Below are 17,726 nucleotides of genomic sequence, written 5' to 3' on the forward strand. Positions count from 1 at the left end.
TTGAGTGTGTTAGAGTTAAAAGAGCTCAATCTGAGCTAACTTAGCTCAAGACCAGCAGTGAGTGTGTTAGTATCAACAGTGTTCTTGATGGTAAGCATATTATTTTTATTTTCTATTTCAAACATTTCATATTTTTGTTTCATTTTTTCATTTCCTTGGTGAAAGGTGGAAAGTAGGCAGATTGAGGCCTTAGAATCAACCGAGATAAAGGGATAATTCGTTGCGTGGAGTAGTCAGATTGAAACCACGGAATCGGATCACTTCTCCACTCAACGAATAACCACCCTATCCTCACCCTTCTCTTGATAATAGCTCTAAAGTGGAAGCCGAAACATCGAGAATTTTTAAAATTCCAGCGCGGTTCAACCTGTGAACCTAGTTCTTTAGTTTCGGGAAACCTTTCCAAAGGAAAAAATAACTAATTTCCTGTCTAATGCTTCGACGAATATTAAATTACATCTACTCTGAAGAGCGTGACGTCAATCGATATTTTTGTCGATATTACCATACCCAATGTCTATCAGTTACAAGAAGGGGTTTGTAACCACTGACTAGTTTCGACGTTATCAGGTCTCATCAGAGTGGTTTAACAATCTTCTGGCTTGATGTCCGAACTAAAAACAACGTCAAAAAGCGTCGCTATTTTGTTCATGTAGTTAAACATTCCCCAGCGAACGCTAACTGGCGCCATCTCCACATTAGTTCGGTTTCAAGCCCGAATGAGGGTTGTTAAACTAATCTGATAAGACGTTATAACGTCGAAACTAGTAAGTGACTACAAACCCCTCCTTGCAACTGTGAGACATTAGGTCGATTGACACCACGTTCTTCATGGAAGATGTAAGTCAATATTCTTCGAGGCATTAGCCAGAAAAGTAGTTGTTTCCTCCTTTCAAGAACGGCAGAATATATTTTCGAAATATTATTTTTTTAAACTTTCTAACTACATGGACCAAACAGCGACGCTCTCTAACGTTGTCTGCAGTTCGGGTCTCAAGATTGAACAAGGGCTGTTAAACCACTCACGAAACTAGGCAGTAGTTACAAACCCCTGCTTGCGACTATGAGCCATTGGGCCGATTGACAACAGGCTCTTCAGAGAAGATGTAATTCAATGTTCGTCGAGGAATTAGCCAGGAAAGTATTTGTTTTCTCCTTTGAAGGATAGCAGAATATATTTTCGAAATATTACATTTCGAAATTATTTCAGAGGAGAATAGTAGATACATTTTACACAATTTAGAGCTTATTTATATATCAAAAAGCACTTTTGCAGATAATACAATGATCTTAGCAGAATGTGAACAACTGGATCGAAATATTGCTAGAAAACGGAATGAAAATGAGCAAAAAGAAAACCATAGTTATGGTAAAAGGTAAAAGAAAGAGTTGAAATCAAAGCTGGGATCGAACTTATAGAACAAGATAGGGACTTTCAATACCTTGTAAGAAACAGAAAAATAAAATTGATTGATAAAGGGCCCATAAACATAAAATAAATCTCAGTAAAAACTGTGCCAATTAAATTAGAATAGTGAAAGAGGTAACTCGAAAACAGAGATTTAGAAACCAAATAACTAGAATGGTAGTACGCCTGAAAGGGATGGACAGCATAGTGTCAGTTAAAAAGATTTTGGAAAGTACAACAAGCTAGGAAAAATCTTGAAACACGAAAGAAGGTCATGGGTCGAAGCGAAAAGATTGGCCAAGCTAGATAGGGCTGGAATACTTTTTATAAGGAATTAGTTAGATAATAGAATTTACACCCCCAAACCCTATAGTAGGTAGAAACCTTAGAGGATCTAGGAATAAAAGGTCCAGCATATATTTTTTTAAAGGTAACTGAAAAATAGGAAACAACAGGTCAAAATAAAAGATAAAATGAGCATAACAAAAAAAGTAACATGTGAAGTAACTCAAGGAACGGTCTTGGGCCCATTGTTATTCACTATTTACGAGTACATGAATAATATATTCTTATTGGAGAAAATAAGACAAATCATCAGCTTTGCTGATGATACTGTGGTGGTATAAGGACTGGTACAATTTGAAATCAAATATTAAATTGGTTGGACCATAGATTATTATCGGTAAATTAAAAAAACAGTTCATCCATCATTCGGTAGCCTCGAGACAGCTCTGTCAAAATTTTATATAACAATATAAAATTCTTTCACAATAAGACCTTCATTTGAATATTTTTGAAATATACATTAATAAGTTCACAAATGGATACTTAATATCATCATAATTCAATGATATCATTGCTTAAAATAAATATACATTATTCAACGTTAGTCAAATGCATATTTATGGAGGTTTAATTCATTATCGCATTATTATCTAATGGAAAAATGATGTCAATACTATACTGGAGCAATAAAAGCTGATAGGAACTCAATACAAAGTTCATATCAAATGATTTTTACTATTTCTAATTGTAGATGAAAATGGATATTCACTAATAAATAATTAGAACCAAGAAGTATAAGGGAAAGAGTATGAAGAGATATAAAAGAAACATACTGAAATTGTGAAGAAGGTATACGATTTTTTAAGAAAAAAAACTTCAAAGTACTTCATCCATATTTATGATAAACTGCGAATTTTACTGAAACAAGTAGTGTCTGATCTTGATATCAAAGTAACATTTTAGTCACGAGAGTTGCTGTGTAAGTCTTAAGATATGGCAACACTGATATTAATACGTCAAATCTGACATTGACATAATGAAATTTGACATTTTTGATGGTGAACGTACTTAGAACGTGTTGTCATACGAGTGCTATTTGATCTGTTTATAGATATATTTGCTTGCGATGTTTTTTATGACTTCCGACGTATTTCGCTGGTTTTCAGAATCAATCTTGCATGAGTATTTGGCTGTCAAAAAGATTTGTTCGCTTTGTATACCCCATAATTTGACAATCGTTCAAAAAGAAGCTCCTGTCGACTATTGCAAAGAAGTGCTGAGATAATTCAATCACGGTGCTTCAAAAGATCGTGACAGGCGACAAATAATGGATCTATACATAGCATTTGTTTGCCATAAGATTTCGAAAAAATCAGGAAAACCAATCGCGGAAGATAAGACAAGCCAATGCAAGCTCTCATACATCATATCAAATAAAAACGTTTTTGAACTGTCAAATGGAGAGAATAGCAAGCCTCGTATTAAATTTTTCACTTCATTTTGATTTGTTGTTTGCTTGTAAGTGAATTTAGATATGAGTTCTGAGATAATAATCTACATTATACATAGATTTTACAGATAGTTGTCCCATATATCCAATATCCACCCAATTAAATCCATTAAATCTTGTTTGTGATTGAGTTTGCAATAAAGTTTTCTATGAGGAATTTGAATATACAAATGTAAAATGTAAAAACACATCAATAGGTGACAATAAGGAATCCACATTGCTCATAAATTTGACTGAAAATTGTATTTTCTAGACAGTTTTTAGCTATTTAGACCCATTTTTTCGATTTGATATGTTGTTTGTTTGTTTTGAGTGAATCCGCAAACTGGCATCATAATTTTCATATAAATTTTGATGTACTCAAACGCGTCAATACTTAAGTTATATGGAGTGTTTGAGAACATCTTTTTTAAATTACCAGCAGACATGTCTAGACAATAATTATCATATATTTTATCATATCTTACTTTATTTTATTCAGCATGATTGTTTTCTTTTAAATTGTTAAACAATTTTAGAAAAAAGCACTCCTTGTTCAAATCACCAGCTAATATAATATAATCTTTTCAAAAAAGTGAATTATTGCTTCTGAAATTAAACTTCCACAATATTTAAAATTTTCTTGTCAATTAAGAATTTGACTATTCAAACGTGAACTGTCAAAGGTTGTTTTTTAGTACTCCGAAAGTACTTTAAGGGGGAAGACACATATTTTCCATCATAACTGTCACGGTCTTGATACCTATAATATTAAATTAAAGAAATACATACATGTTTCCCGATCAGCTTTCAACGATTGACTTAACCTAACCTAACCTAATTTAACTTAACCTAACCTAAGTTAACCTAACCTAACTTAACCTAACCTAACTTACCCTAACCCAACCTATCCTTAAAGTACTTTCGGAGCACTAAAAAACAAACCCTATATGCGCGAAAAATTACCAATATTTAATTGGAAAATTATGATTTATACGTGGAACAGTATAACACCTAGTACGATCCATGAGTTCTTTGCCCAATATAGAAATATTATAAATAAAAAAACTATGATTATTTTTCAATATATTTTCCATAAATTTCCACACACTTCCTAAAACGTCCAACTGAAGCTTGTATGTCACTATAAAAATATGATGCGTCTTTAGTGTCAAAATATTTGTACGCCGTCTGCTTAATTTCATCGTCACTGTTAAATATCTTACAAGATATAGTCGAACGGGGCTAGGTCTGGGGTATATGGTGGATGTTCAATCTCTGTGATGCGATATTCATGTACAGTAGCTTTCGAAAGCAAGGCAGTATGGACTGGAGAATTGTCATGAAGCAAGCGCACATCGCGGCTGATCCTACCTCGCCTTTTTTCGAATATTTTTTGACGCAACTAATAAGTTAAAGTAATATGCCGCGTTCACGTTTGTATCTGATTTCTTAAAGTCAATCAAAAAGATAGATATGATATTGTCGAGAGTTTTTTGGTGATTTTCGTGACCTTTTTGGCACGGAATTTCCTCTTCGATGATCTTCCATGGAATATCTCTTGGATCTCAGATCATTCCAACAGACCATAGTGTTATAATTGATTGAATTACACTTTTTTGGTCCTCGTGGACATTATGTTCGACGCAGTTCTCTCATGTAAGTCCTTGGAACCGTCACAGGATCTCCAGTACGTGGGTCATCTTTTAATGACTCTCATCCTCCTAGAGTCCTTCGGACGATAGTTTTGCCCTTTTAACTATTGACTTTGTTATGGAATGGTCATTTGAATACTCTGTGTAAATTATAGCTTCCATAATTCAACGTGTGTACTACGCCTCTAGATTATATAATACCTACCGAAGGCAGCATTAGTCAACCCCAAAACATTGTTTCCTGCATCAGTGAGATCATGTAAAAAAAATATGTCTAGCAGGTACTAGCTTTCACTCTATAAGTGGAATTACAAGATTAAATTAGTTTATAAGTTTCGAGAGTTTCCGAAAAGATATTGAATATTCTTAATTAACAGCTTTAAAAGAATATTGAACCAAATAATTACCTGTAAAGGAATTTTTTCAATGTTTCCAACTTGAATCACTGTCACACAGCCACGGATAATAATAATTAAACTTGGGTGATGATCTTACAAACGAAAACACTATGTACATTGTCACTATCAATGTTTGTTTCATCACTATCAATGTTTGATATTTTTAGTTAGTGTGGTAATATGAGATATTTTTATGATGAAATTACAGTGTACCAAACAGAATCGAGAATAAGGAAATTTGGTATCAATTTTGCTATATGGGAGGAAGTACGAGGGTTGTTTGAAAAGTTTTTAACTTATTAAAGAAACAAGACATGTTTTTCAATAATAATATTTATTTCTCAGCATAACGTATGTCATAAGTTACATAATTAACGGCTCTACAACTAATAATCTTGATGAATATAATTAATTGATAGGCTCATCCTCCTTATTTGGGCATAATTTTTAGCCAACATGTTTCATTATGTCTTGGAAGACGTTAATATCTGTTGCGTGCGTATTTATTTAAAAATTATACGCTGTAATTTTTCCTAATTTTCGGCTTTTCACCCTCCAACATATTATTTGCGAGATAAATGTTCCTCAAAGTCTTCAGTTGGACGGGCTTGAAGTAAATTAACGGAGTTTTCTTCTTTTGGTACAAAAAGTATCTTATTTTAAGGTAGCCAATTTTGAGTTGCCCTCGTATATCGTCTCCTACGTGTTGACATACCAAATCAACTAATTTAGATGATGTTAGTACTTATCGTTTTTTATCAGTATCAAAAACTTCCATATCCATCTCTTATCTTGATGTTTAAAATCTCATTATAAAAGAAGATTCGTGGTTGTGTAAAAAAGTAATTTTAGTATCTATAAATGATTAGGATGTTGCCCCAATCAGCAGATTTCAGAGAAACTTTCTGGTTAATCCCAAACAAGCTTCCAATCCATACAGTTTACCATCAGGATTCAGACGGAGTGGTGAATTATTCAACAGATTTCTTAAGCAGTCGATGTAATTGTATTTGATGCAACTAATTTTGACCTATCCTTGCAGGACTCTAAGTCCGAATCAAACATTACATTGTCTCTAACAACTTAATCAACTAATTTAGATATTAAAGCTGTTAGTACTAATAATAAAGAACTACTCATCGTTCTTTATCAGTATCAAAAACTTTCAAATTATTCTACTATCCTGATGTTTACAACCTCAATATGAAAGAAGATTCATGATTTTGTGAAAGACTAATTTTAGCATCTATAAATGACTAGATTGTTGCCTTCATCAGCAGATTTCAGAGGAACTTTCTGGTTAATCCCAAACAAGCTTCCAATCCATATAGTTTACCGTCAGGATTCAGACGGAGTGGTGAATTATCCAACATAATTCTTAAGCAAAAGGTATAATTGTATCTGATGCAGCCAATTTTGACTTACCATTGCAAACTCGATATATATATATTATATATATATATATATATATATATATATATATATATATATATATATAATATAATTTTAGTATCTATAAATGACTAGATGGTTTCTTTAATCAGATAAACTTTCTGTTGAATCTCCAACAAGGTTTTATATCCAAACAACTTGCAATTCTACTTGATCTTTGGCGTGTCTATCATACTACTCGTAATTTAAGTCAACGAAATCAACGAAACTTTGTAATGCTACTAGATTGAAAGGGATGTCATTAAAAAAAAAGCCGTATAATATTAGGAACCAGAGGGGGTGAAATACTATTTATAACACGAATTCCCATACTTTCGAATTTTCCTTTTGGATTTGGAAGACTGCAGTTTCCTGCTATTACCTAGACCGACGCTCTACAGTGTCCAAGCTGTGGGTTTCTAGAAAGTCTTCATTCATTTGTATTCACTCTGTAAATAGTGAAGTAAACAAAAAAATAGGAAATAATATTTTTGAAGTTATTTCAAATATTGAAATTTATATTTTATATATAATTTAATAAATCTCCGAATTACAAGAATGAGGGGTCGAGGACATCTTGTATGGAAATCCAACAAGTATTAGTCGCTATATAATTTTATACCCTGTATATTATTTAAAATTTCACAAAAAACAGCCCAAACTATATATTTCGAACCTGATTTAATATTTCTAGACAACTTTATTTATTCTTTTTACAATTTTATAATGAATGAAATAACTTAATTACGATTGAATCAAATAAATTCATTGAATGGTATTTCGCAACAATCCTTATTTATAATAAAATTTATTCTGAGTGAGTGTTTATTAACTAAAGTCTTGTTACTTTGTAAAATGAACATGGTCCACATTCTTCTAGATGTAGCTCGTAGTTACTTGATGGCGTCATAAAAAAAATAACAAGTCTAATTAAAAACTTCAGTGGAAGCCGAAAAAAACATTCAAATCAGTTCATGAACCACATAATTTATTGCAGATAAGAATAAATAACAGATTTATGTTTTGAAAATGTTAATAATAGATAATATAGGTTCGTTTTTACCAGGAACACCAACGACTTTAATTGAGGCTATCATAAATTATGTATAAAATAGGTTCACTATCTTTTATGTAGGTATAAATTGAAGTTTAAATTTTTTCTAATATTTCATATTGTACAATGAATAAAAAAAATTTGATGTGAAGAACCTGACAGCTCGTTAGATATAGTATAGACGTCTAAAATATATGCTCTTATTTTTTGACGTTCCTAAATTTTCGAAACACCTCCAAAAACCGCAAAACCCGCCATTATTTCACATTTAAGTCAATCCATTTTATAACAATTTTTTATAAACGTGTCTACAATAAAGTTTCTAAATCTTAGATACTCATCAATTCATAGGCTTTAGATTTTTTAGTTTTTCTATGTTTAAGAAAGTTTGATACATTTTTGAAAGACGGCGGTAGCTACGTCTTTTGCATTAATGCTTGAGTCAACACCACTTAAGTCTCATATTTTCAAACAAACATCAGACGGTTTTTCCTTGGGGATTCCGTCTCTAAACATTATAAGGGTTGTTTTACCTTATCTTTCCAGTAATAGGACATGCCTCAGGATAATCCACGAAAAAATTTAGCCTCAATTCTAATCTATATAAGTAATTGGGATCGAAACACCATACATGAAATAAACAGAAATACCATTGAATGGTATACGGACGGATCTAAAGCAGCAGACGACAGAATTTGTCCAATTCTATCTATCATCGCAAACAACAGATCATCATATCATGTCCGATAGTCAAGTAGGGATTAGAGCTTCAAGCTCCAATATCACAAAATCCGAACTCGTTTGAACGAACTAGGCAAGAATAATAAAGTTACCCTACATGGACCTGAACTTTTCTGTGGTATCAGCTACAGAACAATGGAAAAAGCATTTAAAAAAGAGATAGATAGGAGCCAAACCAATTATTGGGACAACCTACATGAGCTGGATAGGGAAAGACTCTCTTGGAAAACTATAACCAGAGAATATCGAGGTGCTATAGCCTCAATAGACACTAGACTAAGATAATTTGACATGCAGAATTTGGTGCACAGAGGACGGAACTTCTATCCACTTTCTCTCGAAGTGTGAACCTCCAGATCACCACATTTAGGAGCGAATGAAATAGAAGACGAAGATATCTGGCAGCTACAGCAATCCAACATTCTGGATTTTCTAAAAGAAGTGGGTTTAACGGTTCGGATGTAAACACTGGGCTATTTAGTATCGCTTCAAGATCATGATTATAATCAATAGCTTCGATTATAGTCAATGGTGATTTTAAGATAGTGTCACAATATACTAACTATTTAATACAAAACAATACAATTGACATTATTTCTAATTTTCATAATCTTGGTTAAATATTGGTCCACAGATAAGGACAAATTTTAAATCTACCTACTAGGCCGTTAACTCTATTTATACAATACTATTAAAAAGTCCACTCTACCGATAATTTCCTGAAAATAACAATAAATATAATAATAATGATTATAAATAATAACAAGCACATTAAATTTTGTTAATAGGAGCATAATAAAACATATAATAAGTGGAATAGCAATGTCTGGAGGATGGAGTATGACATAAAAAATTTATATAAGGGTGTGGGAACAAAAAGTCAGTAGATTTTTAGAAAGCTTAGCAAGTTAAGTAGACGTTGACTTATATTATTATAATTAATTGTGTCTTGTAATTTAGCAATTTTTAAATGTCCCAAGTATAAACATTAATCTAAAAGAAAACTTTCAATGCATATCCATGAATGGATATTTGCGATAACATTTTCCATCGCTTTTCTATTTCTTGCGATGTGTATTAAGGATTGTATAACGTATAGTCCTGTGAACTGCCTGATGTTTCATAGCCAAGATATTTCCTTCCTTCCGATCCCCCTCTTTCCTTCAGTTTTACCTTCGATCAGTAGGTGCAAAAATTCTTTTCATATGAATCTCGTTGTTTGCCGTTGCGCTTCAGAATTTCAATCTAGCCGTCCAAGACACCTTAAGGAAAACCTTCAACTTGTTAATCACAGTCGTCTTCAATGTTCAGTCTTCCATGCCTTAGATAAGCACCTACCAAACGTAGCACTTCACGAACCTCAGTCGTAGGTTAACATCAAAATCGGGATAAGTAAGCACTCTTCGAATGCCAAATAATTGACAAGTCCAGATCTGAAGAAATCGTTTACGGTTAATCACTTTGTTAGAATGGGAATATCCAGACAAATAGTTTACGACATCTGTCGGTTTGTTACGACAGGTAAAGTCATTATCAGCTAGAAGAAGCTTTGGTTAAGACGGTTTATGGAAAATTGAGGGGGGGTAGTATACGAAAATTAGACAGAAAATTTAAAATTGATAAAAAATATGTAAGCAACATTATAAATATTCAGAATGTAGTTCAAAAATAGAGATAGGCACCTAAATATTCTGAAAAGTAAGAAATGTAACAAAAATCCAAACTTGAAGTCTCAATGACACGAGTTTACGCCCGCCAAAGGTTTGGAAATCATTATCGATGATTAATATTTATATATTTAGAAGTGTATTCCAATTACAACTCGAAAGTACTGGTGTGGTTGACGATACTTTCTCGTGGTCGTTCTTCAGCATACATTTGTCCTTCGGAAATTCCTCTTACATTCCAAATATATGGAAAAGAGTAAGTTAGATCTAGAAATTTAGTATTTTGGCAACTGTTCATTATGCAAAGATATTCCATTTAAGTCTAAGAATTTTTTTGGCAAAATTCTTAAGGTTGGAAAGCCGCTATAATTGAATAATTAAGGAAAAAAATTTTGAGCAAACTTTGACGAATGCCAAATTCAGTATTTCATAATTTAATCCAACATAAAATGACAAAAATTAAGAAAGCGAACCAACTGGATGCTGATAGCGTGATAATCATTATTTCATAGAGTAATGTGCACATAATTGGATTAAAACAATTTTTATTTATGTTTTTATCCCCAAACCCTTAATTAAGCCCCTATAATTTAAACGAAATCGATGCGGCAAAGAGCCGTTCCGTCGTGAAATAGTTTTCTATCTTTATTTAGGATCTCTCCATCTTTGTTTAATCCCATGTATCCAAATTGTCAAGCTAGAAGCAGGAGCAGAGTTTATACGAAGCTAATAATGCTGACGTCGGTCCTGGAGACAAGCCAGCGCTGGTCTGGCCCCTGTTATTTGAGGATTTTCCTTCTGGTATATACACGTGTGAAGTTAAAAAATAATGATTTCGCGGCAAATTCTACTGAAAAAGAAATGTTCAAAGAGCATCTCTGCAATATTAAGATTGATATATTAGGAACAAAACCTATAACTGGAACTTGTGCTTGTTGCTGTAACAACTAAAATTAGTAGATCCTTTTAAGTACAGGTTGGCGTTGCAGGTTACTGCTGGAAACTTTGATGAGCTACTTCCATTTATAAAGAGCTCGATTCAGCGCTAAGACATTCTGATGAGAGATTTATTACCAGCAAAATTAAAATTGGAAGGAACGTTAAATGTTCTCAGCAACTGGTATGAGTTATCAAAACCTGAGTAATTTTCACCGTGTCTCCAAACCATCACAAATTATACTAGAAAAACAAAAACAAAAGGGTTATGTGGGCGGAGGCTACTCGCTACGGGCGCTCTATTTTCTCCAGCTTTGGCCGCCAGCGCTTGTATGGCTTACACAAGGCAAATACTAAACCAGCGTTGGCTGCCAACCTCACCAGCCTCGTGTGAACTAAATATAAGTTATATATTTTTCAAAAAAAAATTAAAAATATACATTTTCTAGTCATTTACAGTTGTTTTCAAGTTTAATAACTACAGAGTTGCTTATTATTGTGCGCTTTTTTCACATGCAAAACTTATTTTTTCACAATCAATATTTCAAAAAAATGATTATAGCCTATACTAGCTCAAAACTCTACCAATATACCCTAAACACACATTATTCTACTTCTAAATCATGTAGGTATATTTGAGCATAATTTATAAATATATAATATAATGAAGAATTTTTCAGAAATAACATTTTCGTCTGAATTTATCTTTATATTGTTTTTCTTTCCAATAATTGAACCTTGAATATTTTATGTTTAGTTTTCCCATTAAAATTTTTCTATTCATTATTTTCCAGAAAAATGTCATATACTTGACCCCTCAGAGTCAAACGGAAGCTTTATTGGCGCTTTTAAAAACGGGAGCATATTTTGAGGCATCGAGAGGTTTTGGGGTCAACTTGTTGGTCGGAAGAAAAAATATCTATCATCTGATATCTTCATATTCATGACCAATGTGGAATATGTATATAACGTACACCATCGATCAAAAGTTTTTGGCCATTCGTCATAATCCATTCATTAAATTTTGAGATTGTACACTTTAAGAAATTCCTCTTTTACATTTTCAAGCGAAGGTCGAAACGGTGTCTTACAAACCAAAAATAATAGTTATGTATTATAGTAAACCAAAACAATGATCAGTACGTGATAAGCACGTGCACATTCTATCATAATATACCACGGTCTATATATATAATCTCAAAAAAAGTTATCAATACCCTTTTCTTAAATGAATGTGTTCCATATTTTGACCGTTCACTGCTGTATAAAACCACAAATTATTTACTAAGTGTTGAGTGCGGTCCTGTGACATGCTGGACTTTGACGTTTCCAACCCTGATCACGTGCACTATGCGTGAATATGTTTTAGTTTACTATATTTTTCAATAAACAGACTTTGGTTTATACTACACAGTTATTCATATACTTCAACTGAGGCCGAATACCACTTCCTGGGAAAGAATCTCCAACCGAAGGGGTTAGGTTATATACTTTACTATAATACAAAAGCAAATACGAGGTCTGGCTATCAAATAATGAGACAGCGAACCTAGAGGGCGCCTTAGTACGTACAAAACGAGTAGTGCTTTGGGTATCTCCAGATATCTTGTCTATATACGTCCCAAAACACTAATATAATATTTTTTTTTCTCAGCACGCGTGACAAAAAAACAGGAGCAGCGTATCAATCTCAAATTTCTCGTTGAATTGAAAAAAATTCAGATAGAGTACTATAAATTGTTGCAAGAGTCCTATGGAGACAAACTCGTGCACGTGTTTCTGAGTTATGTAAGATCTTCAGTGATGGCCGAGAGAGTATTGAAGATGACCAGCGCCCAGGTCACCCTGTGACTGTTTCAACAAAATTGAGCGTGCAGGTCTTCGAATGAGCATCCGGATGATTGCCGTGGCTGTAAAAGCCGATAAAGAAACGGCTAGAAAAATTTTAGATGACGAATTACACATGACAAAATTCTATGCAAAGTTGGTGCCAAAAAATCTGACTCCTGACCAAAAGCTCTTGCGTCAATGGCTCTCAGATTTCCTTGAAGGTTATAAAGTTTAGAAAAAGATCTGCTTTGAAACGGACCCGATTTGAGTCGATGGAAGCGGTAAAGCAAAAATCGGCAGAAATCCTAAAGGCACTCACCAAAGAAGACTTCCAGCACAGCTTCGATCAATGGAAAAAACGTATGGAAAGATGTGTGGCGAGGGGGGGAGTACATTAAAGGGAAGCATTCGAATGTAGAATAATTTTTATAATAAAACCCTTTTTCGTAACCAAACTCGTAATCTGCATCTGACATATTTATATCAGCTAATTAAATGAGTTAATTCTTATAATGTTTCGGGAATTTATTTTTCAAATAATTCATATCAAGTTTTGTATTTTGAATCTAAATCAATTCACTTATATTTTAAATATGATTTAGACATCATTGAAACATGCCTCGTTCCGGTTAACTTCGCGATCCTTACACTAGTTTTAGAGGTGTCTCTCATGAAACTTGTTAGTTTTCAGTCAACATCGCCGCTAGGCTCGTTCCAATTGAGCTGAACTTTCTCTAAACAAATCGCTATAGGGAGCTCTAATGTAATATCCCCGATGTAATTCATCACGAATTCTTCTCAACAGTTTTGAGGGTTTTATAAATGAAGTTGAGAATACAATTTATACTATCGATTTAAAATTTTTTTTTATTCTCGCAATTTAAAATATGAGTTGGAGAAACGCGATTTAGCTACCTCAATGATATTAAACAAAATTCGAAAAGAGAAATGAATGCCATTTAGGAAAGTGTATTTAAAAATTGGAAATGGTATTGACACGTGTCTATTGCTTCTAAGTGAATTAGTAATCCAATTGATTCAAAATTTCAAATTTCCGAGTACTTTTTTGTTTTTATAAATTATTGGAAATTAAAAAATGTTGTAGGTAGTTTAAACATTTCAGTAAGGCCGCCATATTGCGTGACGTCATAAAATAAATACTGAACCTATGATACAAAGTATTCTTTCCAATTTAGGAAAGTACATTTAAAAATTGGAAATGGTATAAACACATGCCTATTGCTTCTAATTAAATTAATTTCGAAGTTAATCCAATTGATTAATAATTTCAAATTTTCGAGTACCTTTTTTGTTACAGTTTAATAGCAGTTACTCTATGAAAATAAATATTAATCACAGTCATTTATTCAAGAAAATTTCTACTGAAAATGAGTAAAATCATAACAAAAAATAATCTGAAGTTTATATCTTCAACGTAATTTGAAATGAAAGCTTGAGAGCTTTTGGTAGTAGAACAACCAATATTTTTCAAAATACTGTTTTCGCAATTCGTCTTGATAAGAAATATTCTTCTGTAGACACTTCTGGATTGTTGGGATGTTACGTGTAGCACTAAAAAAAATAAGATCATTAGCAGAGACTTTGAAATGTTTGTACTTACATAAAAAAATTCGTTGAATGAAATATGATAATGTTTTCTGAGAACATGAAAAAAATGTATATTCATAAAGTTACTATATACACCTAGAGTCTATTTTTCTGGATAAGAGAGTATCAAAATAATAAAGCATTTTCAATTCATAGGCCTACCAAAGACTTTGAAATGTTTGTAGTTTGTGAAAAAATTTGTTATCAATATTATTTATAAAATAAGATAATGATTTGTAATAACATAAAAAACAGTAGATTCATAAAATTACTGTATACACCTATAGTCTATTTTTCTGTGTAAGAGAGTATCAAAATAATAAAGCATTTTCAATCCATAGACCTATCAGAGACTGAAATGTTTGTAGTTACATAAAAAAATTCGTTATCAATATTATTTATAACATATGATTTGTGATAACATGAAAAACAGTATATTCATAAAGTTACTGTATACACCTAAAGTCTATTTTTCTATCATCAGAATATCAAAATCCATGAGCCTATCACTTATTTTAGTAGACAGTTGAAATATTTTCTCAAGTTTAACCTCGAGTATTTTCATATGAAACAACTTTTATATAGATATAATAAATATACCAGGTGTACACTGCAATCTGTCATATACAGGGCTTTTAGCCTGTCCAAACCTCTTTGTATTGTTATGTATGGTTAGAAAAGACCAAGAACTTTTAGGTAAATATATGAAAATTGAAGGAAATATTTACATTATTATGTAATGAAATTTAAAATGTGTAACATGCCATTCAAACATTTTGAAAAACAAAAAGAAGAAAAACTTTTTCTCTAAACTTCAGGATACCCTTAGCAGTTACGTGAGGCATTGGATCTGCAAAATAAAATTTAGTGAGCCAATCAATAATTACTGAAGCTGTTACCAGATTTTGATTTTGGATAAGGATCTATCAAATCCACTAAAATCCATTGATATGGACAATTAATATCTTTATAATGACCCATAACACCAGCCTTAGGTAAATTTTGGGTTATACAAGAAGCAAAAACCGAAAATTGTGTTCAGAGATATGAGAAATAGTTTTAGATAAGTCCAAATGGGCACGTAATTCACTGTCATGACATGATTTTAATATGTCAATTTTGCTAGGGATAGAAACAGCAATCTTCCAATTAGATAAGTTAATAGAAATTAGATTAGACGAGAAAATATGTTTGTTTCAAATATGATTATGGGGTACAAATCAGGATTATGTGAGACCTTTTCTTCCATAGAAGTATATCAAGCATCTGGTTTGAAAGTACTCAAGTTAATAATAGAAAGTTTGAAGAACAAACGGGATAAAGAAGAATGTGACATAAATCTCTGGTACAGGTATGTAGAGAGTTCAAGGTTCGTGTTGGTAGGATCACCTGATCACCTGAAGTAGCAAATTTTACTGGGGATGAGAGGAATGGAAACGAATAACCACCATTAAAAGCTCGAATGTCTAAAAACTAACAAGCTAAAGAAATTTAAATTTTAAATATATTTGAATATAATAATTGCGTAGAAGTTTGTTGTACATTCAAGTGAATATAAGTTGTTTCCTCACGTGTCGTACACCATACTTTTTCTATAGATGCCTGTTTTTATAAGTCCAAAACAATTTTGGAAAGATAAACACATTATCTGTATTTGAAATAACAGTCGAGGTCAAAGCTGAATAAACGTTCTAAGCTTACTTAAAGCATTGTTGTCTTTAGGTTATAGTGACGAACAAGTGTCAATCATTCCTACTACATTTTATTATTTTGTTACTTATGTTCAATCCAAACTCTTGTAGACATTCAGTTGGCAGTCGGCGTTGTGCTACAGCCACGTAAACATGTCCGCCATTATTAATTCTCCCGCCAAGTGTGAATTGCGAAGTGTGATTCGTTTTCTACAGGCTGAGGATCATAGTGCTGCAAAAATCCATCGGAAAATGAGTCATTTGTATAGGGAAAACTTCATGAGCGATGGTGTCGAAAGTTTAAAGATGGCCTTAATGGCCAACAACGCAAATCTGTCGTCTCAGATAACCTGTTTCGACAAGAAAAAAACGGCTCTCGTATAAATTGAACTATTGGGATGTTCAGAATGGAATTTTCTCTCTTCCATTGGAGTTTATTCATTTCAAAACTAGCTTCAATGCATAACTGTAATATTTCATCCTGTTCTTTAGACTCATGTGGCTTAGAAGAAAAAAAACGAAAACATCAAGGTATTGAATGAGAAGTACAAAAAGTGTGTTAGCAGATTGTTGGTTTAACAACAATTGATTTGCATTTAAATGACAACATGTCATTTAAAATTCATTTATTAGAATCAAATCTAAATGTTTTTCTCTAGAATTTGAAAGCTCTGATTCATAAGCCCGAAGAGACATTGAGTCAGGCTATTTCACAGATGCAAAAAACGTTTTAGCCATAGCGCAGTGATGAAATATCTTAAAAAACTGGCCAGAACTGAAAAATTAAAATTATCGATCTGAGTTTTTGTAGTTAGTCAATTGAAAGAATTCACTGTCAAATTTTCTTCTCAAACTTTCTCTATAAAATTTGATAGAATAATGTTTAAGTCAATTTTTAACTAAAGATTCAATTTGAAAACTTGGAAAACGAGGTTCTTCTATCTCCTAGAAATAAACAGCCTCTTCTTTCCTGGGAAGCTGCTTCTACGCTTCCGTAACTTTTTTCTGGTTTGAGCAGCTTTTTGAGTTATGTATGGGTGCAAATAGAAATCAATGACGCTGGCCGATTTTGTCCACCGAATCCTTAATTGTAAATACATGACAGAATTTTTCATGTTTGAAATTTGTTTTTACTATTACATGAATAACCCTGATTCATAACAAATTATATTTCAGATAGGGGAAACTCCTTTTTCCAAGAATAAATTGCCTTTCTCTGCAGGGAACACGGTCATCGTCTCAAAACAAATGGGAAAGAGAAAACTGACAAGATATATATTGCAACGTGAAGTGACTTTACACCTTTTGAAGTTCTATTAAGGGAAAGAAAAATTACTCAAAAAATGTTATGTGTCCTAAAATGAGATTTTTATTAGGAGGCGATTCAGTTTCGTTAATATTTTCAGCTGATTTACAGGTTCATGATCAGATATTTTAGACTATGTTATATTTTGCTTACATTTTGAGTTCCTCCATAAATACAACGATTTCGTCACAGAAGATCAGAATAACTCCGCCTAGGTATTGTTAGAG

At 32.5% G+C, this 17,726-nt stretch overlaps 2 protein-coding genes across 3 annotated transcripts in view; both read right to left on the reverse strand.

The window, feature by feature from the left end:
* The window catches only part of LOC130446574 (formin-2-like), a 53,650-nt gene extending 48,263 nt beyond the window's left edge, over positions 1-5,387 (reverse strand). For both annotated transcript variants that reach the window (XM_056782920.1, XM_056782919.1), the window contains exon 1: positions 5,245-5,387. The gene's annotated coding sequence lies outside the window, so the exon portion shown is untranslated. The remainder of the gene's footprint in view (positions 1-5,244) is intronic.
* Positions 5,388-7,639: 2,252 nt separating this feature from the next.
* LOC130446416 (uncharacterized) overlaps positions 7,640-17,726 on the reverse strand; it is a 36,286-nt gene continuing 26,199 nt past the window's right edge. The window contains exon 4 of the mRNA XM_056782669.1: positions 7,640-14,466. The gene's annotated coding sequence lies outside the window, so the exon portion shown is untranslated. The remainder of the gene's footprint in view (positions 14,467-17,726) is intronic.

Source organism: Diorhabda sublineata, chromosome 7 (genome assembly GCF_026230105.1).
Source record: "Diorhabda sublineata isolate icDioSubl1.1 chromosome 7, icDioSubl1.1, whole genome shotgun sequence".
Taxonomy (NCBI): Eukaryota; Metazoa; Arthropoda; class Insecta; order Coleoptera; family Chrysomelidae; genus Diorhabda; species Diorhabda sublineata.